Source organism: Aphelocoma coerulescens, chromosome 4 (genome assembly GCF_041296385.1).
Source record: "Aphelocoma coerulescens isolate FSJ_1873_10779 chromosome 4, UR_Acoe_1.0, whole genome shotgun sequence".
Taxonomy (NCBI): Eukaryota; Metazoa; Chordata; class Aves; order Passeriformes; family Corvidae; genus Aphelocoma; species Aphelocoma coerulescens.
The window spans coordinates 29,151,732-29,159,069 of NC_091017.1; positions in this window are offsets into that span (position 1 = coordinate 29,151,732).

Below are 7,338 nucleotides of genomic sequence, written 5' to 3' on the forward strand. Positions count from 1 at the left end.
TGCTTGTCAGGGTATACCGAGCAGGCTAGATCTTGTAAAACTGAAATAGCAGTTTCTCTTTAGGCACATGGTATCTCTTATGATGTGTCATCTTTCAGTTCCCACGCCTTCCCATCCCTTACAGCTTCTTTCCTGATGTGGGCTCTCATTTTAGCCCAAGATGATGCCATAATAAGTAATTTAAGATGTGCTTTGATGAATTTCTCTTACTTAGAGAAAACCCAGTGAGGCCATTTTATGGATTGCCACACACAAAGACAGGCTCTTAGCCTGCCCAAACAACATGAGAAATCCAGGAAGGTATGCAGTCCATGTAGTCAGTGTGGCTTCAGTTCTGTTAGATGCTCAATTTCTAAGAAAGAGCAGGCATGTCACTGCTGAGAGAGAAATAGGACAGATTTAGTGATGTTTTCCTTTTGGTCTGCATTCACACAAAAATCATCTGATTCCAAAGGAAGACATGGAAAGTACACTACAGTTTCCTTAAAACACGTGATTTTTTTCCCTTGCTTAACGCAGTCCTTAGTATCCTTAGTATTTTTAAACATAAGTAATAAATTATCAGCAGTCTACAAGATCATGTTTCTTTTTGCAATATAGGTGGCTATGTAGGTTGTGTGCTACTCCATTGGCATTGCTAAGGGGAAAGGAGGTGGGGTGTAGCTGCAGACTAACATTGCAATTGCACCAGGTTTTGGGCAATGTCTGTTTGTACAACTGTGGAAGCAGCTCCTCAAGTTCCCCTGTACTTCTCACAGTCGATTATGGGTTCAGGACAAATACAGCTGGCAGAAGGGCAGATCAAGGACTCGCTTTGTGGTTGAAAGAAAATCAAACAGAACAACCAAAACAGTGAGAACATCAGCTGGACATTTTTTCCCCCCTCTCTATTCTCCAAAGGAATCACTAAGATCCACAAGATATCTTTGTCCTTCCTTTGCAAATAATAGGGAGCTTCAGATTTGAAAGCAGTAGATTTGACATGCTCATCTGGTAAGGCTCTGCTGTGGAAGTAGCACAGGAATTCCTTCCGTTGGCAGGAATGATATTCCTCTAAGCACTCTGCATTTCTGTGTACTTAGAACAGCACTGTAACAAGCCACAGGAACAGAGTCTCTTCTTGTTAGTATGGTTTGGTGTGACACGGCTATTCAAAATGTGGGGGAATGCAATGTAAAGTAGGGCACGTCACTGCTGCAGGATGCCAGTTTGATTCTCTTCCTAATCCTCACCTTCTCCATCATTTAACTGATGATTTTCCCCATGGCACCATATCAATTTGTTTTTTTAATATGCAGTGAATGTTTTCAATATACCATATTGTGCTATGCTGTCTCTTGATCAGATTATTTAGAGATGTTTCAACTACTTTGTTTTCACCTGTGTTGCCATGATATGCTTTCTACACTGTAAGGGTTGGACCTGAGTCACTAGTGCACTGGTCTGGCTATAGGATTGTGCCACAAGGCTGGCGTGTTTGTGTCTGTTCAAGGCTTCATGTGAAAAATAGAAAATAGCCCAAGAAATTAAGGTGATAGTACAAAGAGGACTATACATATATAAATAATTAGAAACAACAGCAATAAAAATGCCGCCAACAAAAAACCCAAATTCATAAACTCTTGGTTTCAAAGGCACATACTTGGGAAAGAAACAATGATCAGAAAGAATGAAAATACAGACTTAAGGAAGAATCCTTTTTCCCTTATACATGCTTGGATGAATTCTGTGACTTGCCCCATACATCTCCTGTTGTAACAACATGAGTCAGGACACCATACTCATTCACTTTTCTTGTGCTTAACCTTCAGAATGTATCCATGTGTAAAAACATTTTGCCCCTGAGACAAAAGTCCTGTGAATGGTGAACATATTTGGAAGCTCAGGAAACCCAGATCTGGCTGCTATTTCTGTAACACTCATTCCCTAATTCTGAGAAGCTGCACAGTTTCTCAGTTTCCTCATCTAAATAATACAGGGAGTATCTACTTCTTTTGAAGATGTGTAGTGGGAGTGATTTAGCTGAAGGGAACAGATTTCTGCACAGCAATAACAGCATTGCTTTCATTAAAAAAAAAAAAAGTGTTTTTATCATATTGTACACTGCTCTATAGGGACGCTAATGGCTGAAGACATACTTTGCAAAAATATTCCCATGATGCCTGGAAAGGTTATAATCATTGTAACACTAGTATGCACAGAAGTTGCACTGATGCACAGACTTGAACTGGTCACACTGCTGCTCTTAAGCACTCTAATGCTTAAGAGATATTTCATAGAGTGCCAGTAATACAGAGCTTACAAAGTTTCAACTCAAGGATGTGTAAAAATGACGTATTTCTACTCAATAACATGGGTATCTGTGTGTTTTCAGGACAGATTTATTACTCGGTTCCTTTATTTTCTTATTTTCCAGGTTTTCTAGGGTGTTTGTATTTCTATAGGTACAACATATGTTGAGGACTTCTCTTAAAATACACAATAACTGGCAACTTGATATTTTTTATATTTTATTCTGATTCCAAATCCCTCCTGTCTTCTCCTTGTATACCTTCCCTTTAAAGGCAATGTGCTGAATTGCAAAGAGCATTTCTTAGAAATACAAGTTTGAGAAAGTGGACTATTAATTAGAAATACTACACTTCTTGGTTTTTATAATCATGATAGCTTGTGGACATCAAACCTGCACAGGTGCTTTTTCTATTTTAAAACATTAAAGCTGAATCCGAGGTCAACTTTCAATATATTTCATGATGTTAAGCCACTGAACATGTAATGTCAGAATTATCCTGTAAAAGTTGTCTTAAAAGACAATGTCACTTGCTTTGGCAACAGAATTGTTTGCAAAAGTGGAATTGCTGTAGATAGTTTATTAAAATTCTGATCAGGAAGGGGCACAAACTATGTGGTTATAGAGCTGGTATCTGGTTTGGGACTGGGAACCCCAGACTCTGTAATTAACTTCAGTGTTTGAAACTTTCTAATATTAACTGTCACAAAATAGTGTGACATTGGAGCTTTTCAAATTGGTGCCTTTTCTGCATGAGGGGACAAAAGGAACAAAAATCCCTATCTACCTTTCAGAGTGGAAAGGATATAAGAAATCAGAACGCTTCCTCTCTTCAGTGCTGTGTGTGTTGTAGCATCTCCAGTGTGCTGCATTCAGGAATGTGTTATATCTATAAATTGTGGAATGTGTCTAGGATCTTTCAGGCCTTGAAGTGTGACAGACTACTACCTTATTCAGTGGCTGGAATTTTGCTGTTGATGCAAAATACAGAGCTGCATCACCACTCACTCTCCTGAAATTAAAGTTTTGTAGGTTTAGAGAAATAAAATTAGTCTGTGCAAATGCTGCAGACCTGAAGCCTACTTACAGAGAGCACTGACATAGCTAGGAGCAATGGAAGTCACACTTGAGCTTCAGATACAGCAGAGGGCTCAGAAGTTGCAGGACAATTGGACTTTTCCCTGAGTTCCTCCATGGTTTTATATAACTGCTTGGCAGACTTCATCATCTGCATACAGCAGAAGCCTTCTGCTGAGTATCCTCAGATAAAATAGCCCAGGTCCAGCAGTCCATGTGGCACACAGAAAATGTGAACCCAGATCCTTCTGATGTCATACACCTTTGGTAAGTCACCAAAACTTAGACTGGAAATTTTAAGGTTAATAATGATACACAAAGAAACAAATAGGGACTAGAAAAATATTTTCAGAATTCAATTTACATTGTTTTTTTGTTTTTGGGTTTTTTGTTTGTTTGTTTGTTTTTCTTGAGGTCTACAAATTCAATGGATTCAAAGTCCTTAAAGACCTCAAAATCCTCCTCCTTTCACCTACTTCCCTCCACATCTGGACTTGGCTTGTTTCCTTCTTGATGTAACAGTCTTTCCTGTCAGGAAGAGCTGGGTGCAACTTTTGTGCATTTGATTCCTTAGTTGACATCAGCCTCTCTGCCTTAAAAGAGAGTTCTTGGGTTCATTTTTTTTCTTTTTTTCCCCCCACTCTCAGACATCTGGCATCCTGGAAAAAGTTTTCTTGATGGTGCTTCCAGTCCTCATGCAAACCTGGACTCCCTGTAGAGAGTGGGATAAAGGGTCAGAAGGGAAGACTGTTGATTACATGGCCTCACTAACCAACTATCAGGTTCATGGACTCTGATAAAGTAAGTGAAAGTATTGTCTCCCCTTCCTGTTCTCAGCTGTGGTTTTTATCTGAATAGTTAAGCCTCTGACATATTTTACAGTAAAACTGCACAGAACCGTGAGGCGAGTTTAAAACGTGGCATCACGCTGTGAATAACTTCCGTGGCAGAGAGGAGAATATTCCATCTGTAGCGCCATGCAAAAGCAGCACTGCTGGTGGAAATCCAGTTATAAACTACTGTCATGCAATGTTCCAGAGGCCTTTTCTCAGAACAAAGGTGTACAGGGGACAGCTGTATAGCAGAGACCAAAGCATGACTCCCAGTAAGTTCTGTCTCCCAGTTAAGTGAACCAGCAAGGGTAATTCAGGGCTGCAAGTGAAGTTTAGTTTTGAATTGGAAAAATAAAATCATGTAATGAGTTTATGTTCTTACATTATCTCCCCGTAGCTCAAACAGTGCTTGTTCATTGTCAGCAGCTAAGATTTTACAAAACTTCTCTATAGAGTCAGCATAAAATCATCAGAGGGCCATGAAGAAAAAAAGAGTAGTAATTTTTTACATCCACATTTCTTTCTTCAGAAATGGCATTTGTCTCAAACAAGAGAAAGGCTTCATTTAAAATTTAAAGAAAAAAAAAAGGAAACTGTAATGCAGGAACAAAAACTTTCAGCTGTCAGCATTTCCATAACCTCACAAGACCCAATTCTCATGTCTTAATTTACAATCTTGGTATAAAGATAAAACATGGTTTTGTTTTTCTTGTTTTAGATTTGAATAACTGAATGATTATATTTATAAATTTTCTGCATTTGTATAGAAGATGTATTGGTTTTAACATCTGTCAGAAAGCCGCATCTTAAATTGTTTTCTGTGATCATCTTTTGGCTGTGATTTTCTGGAGAGTTTGGGACTTCAGACTCAAATCCAGCCTGATTTAAGAAAGTACTGTCTCTCTTTAACATGTATACAACTAGAATTCTGTGGCTAAATTATCCATTTTCTTAGAAAAGATAAACTAGTGACAAAATTCAACAGTTAGTTGAGTTTTGGTGCTTCCTGAGGGGGGTCTGAAGGCCTGCAGTGGAGCTCTATGAAATGTGTATTAGACAGGTTGCTACAGAGGGACAGCCTTAAACAGATGGAAAAGGAGAAATCTTTCTTCTAATTAGAAGTCTGTGTGTAGTGATATGGTACATTTTTTATACCATTACTTAAGCTGTTTGGGTATAAAATAGGTTGTCTTCTGGTAGATGTGAGAGCATTCACTGGAACCTGGGAAGTGAGAAAAAGATTTCAGTCGTTTGGTTAGAGCTCCGAGGACAACATTTTTGCCATATTGATTCATTGGACACATAACTTCATTGTAGGAATAAATAAAGTAGACACTTTCTCAAAAAATTTTAGAAGAGCTTCTTAGACATGACATTCTTTAACTACAGTTAGCACCAGAGCTCCCCAGGCAGCACATGGAGCTGTCAGCCTTTGCAAGGGAATGAATCAGGAAAGGTGGACATGTACAAGAGCATGCAGAGAAAGCTGGAGAAATCATAGAATGGAGGAACATGCAAAAAAGGGGTCAGCTATAGTAGGTTGGAGATTCAATGACTGTATGAAATATGCACTATATCATACTGGCTAGTGCTGCAGTGTTCAATATTAGTCCACAAAATTTAGCGTGCTGTCTTGCTCCCCATGATATTTGCTGTTACGGAAGACTCAGCTTGTGGAGCCTGGCAGCAGAAAAGAGGAGTTACCCAGATGACTACACACTGTTTAGAATTTCTGCATTTGGGGGATATTATGGAATTGCTAACAAATTAGTCTATTTTAATTGTAGTGGCATGTATGCATTTCCTGTCCCAGCATATCCATGCCTATTCTTAGCACACCAAAAGAGTTGCAGATTATTTTTTTGCCCTTGAATACAAACATCATGAAGAAAAATTATTTTCTAGACATCAAAGAGAATGAAGTCAAAATGACCAAACACAGAAAATTGAACAAAAATCTAAATATTGGCCTGTTCTAAGCCGTTTAATGGTATCAAGACCAGCTATTAGAGAGAGGAAAATGGGAAAAAAGAAAGGGAAGATTTCCCCAGAGTTTGTATTTAATCATGGACAAAAGTAAATTGTAATTTGGGCTGTAATGTGGTGAAAATAGCCTATTTGGATCTGAGTACAAGGATGATGTGATAATTCAGACTGTCATTTCAATAAGACGTATTGGGTACTTAAGTCTGCACTTGCACATGAGTGACTTTTATTTATAGTGTTTCACCTTTCAGATTTCTTGGATCTGAACATATCTAACCTTACTGAAATACAGATTTAGACATAGGAGTCACTTAACTCCAGCTATGTCATCAGTGTAACACAGGAAACCAACAGTTTAGAGTCAGAAGTTAAATATATTCAGAGGAAACTGGAGGATTGTACAGGCAGAGGATAATTTCTTACGTGGAATATTGCCAAGGAATACCAGATACCTGATAGCAAAAATGTCATGTGAGCATACTTCTGTTATTTCTTCTTCCCCAGTACTGGGTTTACACAGCATAAAACAAAAAACAAAACAAACAAACAAAAAAGGGTGGTTGCCCAAACTGAAAGAGGAGAATTCAGACATATGGCACATAGAGTGCAGGACAAAGTGTTCCACTGGTGAGGAAAAGGCACCAAAAGGTAGGGCAGAAGGAAAGTTATGAACATTGGTTGGTTTATTGGTTGAAGGAGTCTAACCTTGGTCTAAAGAATATGTACATACGAAGGAATGAACTTGGTAAAGCAAATAGTAAGATTGTACAGCTTTGCTTATTTTAAGTTAAAATAACAACAGGTTTTTTGGAAGCCTTAGAAAACCTGTGTGTCTGTTTGCATCTGATATCTGGAATGTAAATTTGGATTAACTGCAAGATTAGGAAAAGGTATTGTGCACATTCTGGTGGGCTCTCTGAAAATTAATATTGGTCCTGGGGCAAAAAGCAGCTGAAATTCCTGAGGCTTAGGACAGGAGCGTCACAGGGATGCTCCAAGCAGTCTGCTTCTTCATTGTCTTTTGCACTAAATAACATCTCTAATTTTCAGAAGTGCTCAGCCTCCAAGAATTCTCATTTGGGTCTGTAAGAAGAGAGAAAAGTAGTGGTTTTCAATTAGAATTTTGAATTTAAATGCTTAAACATGGATTTA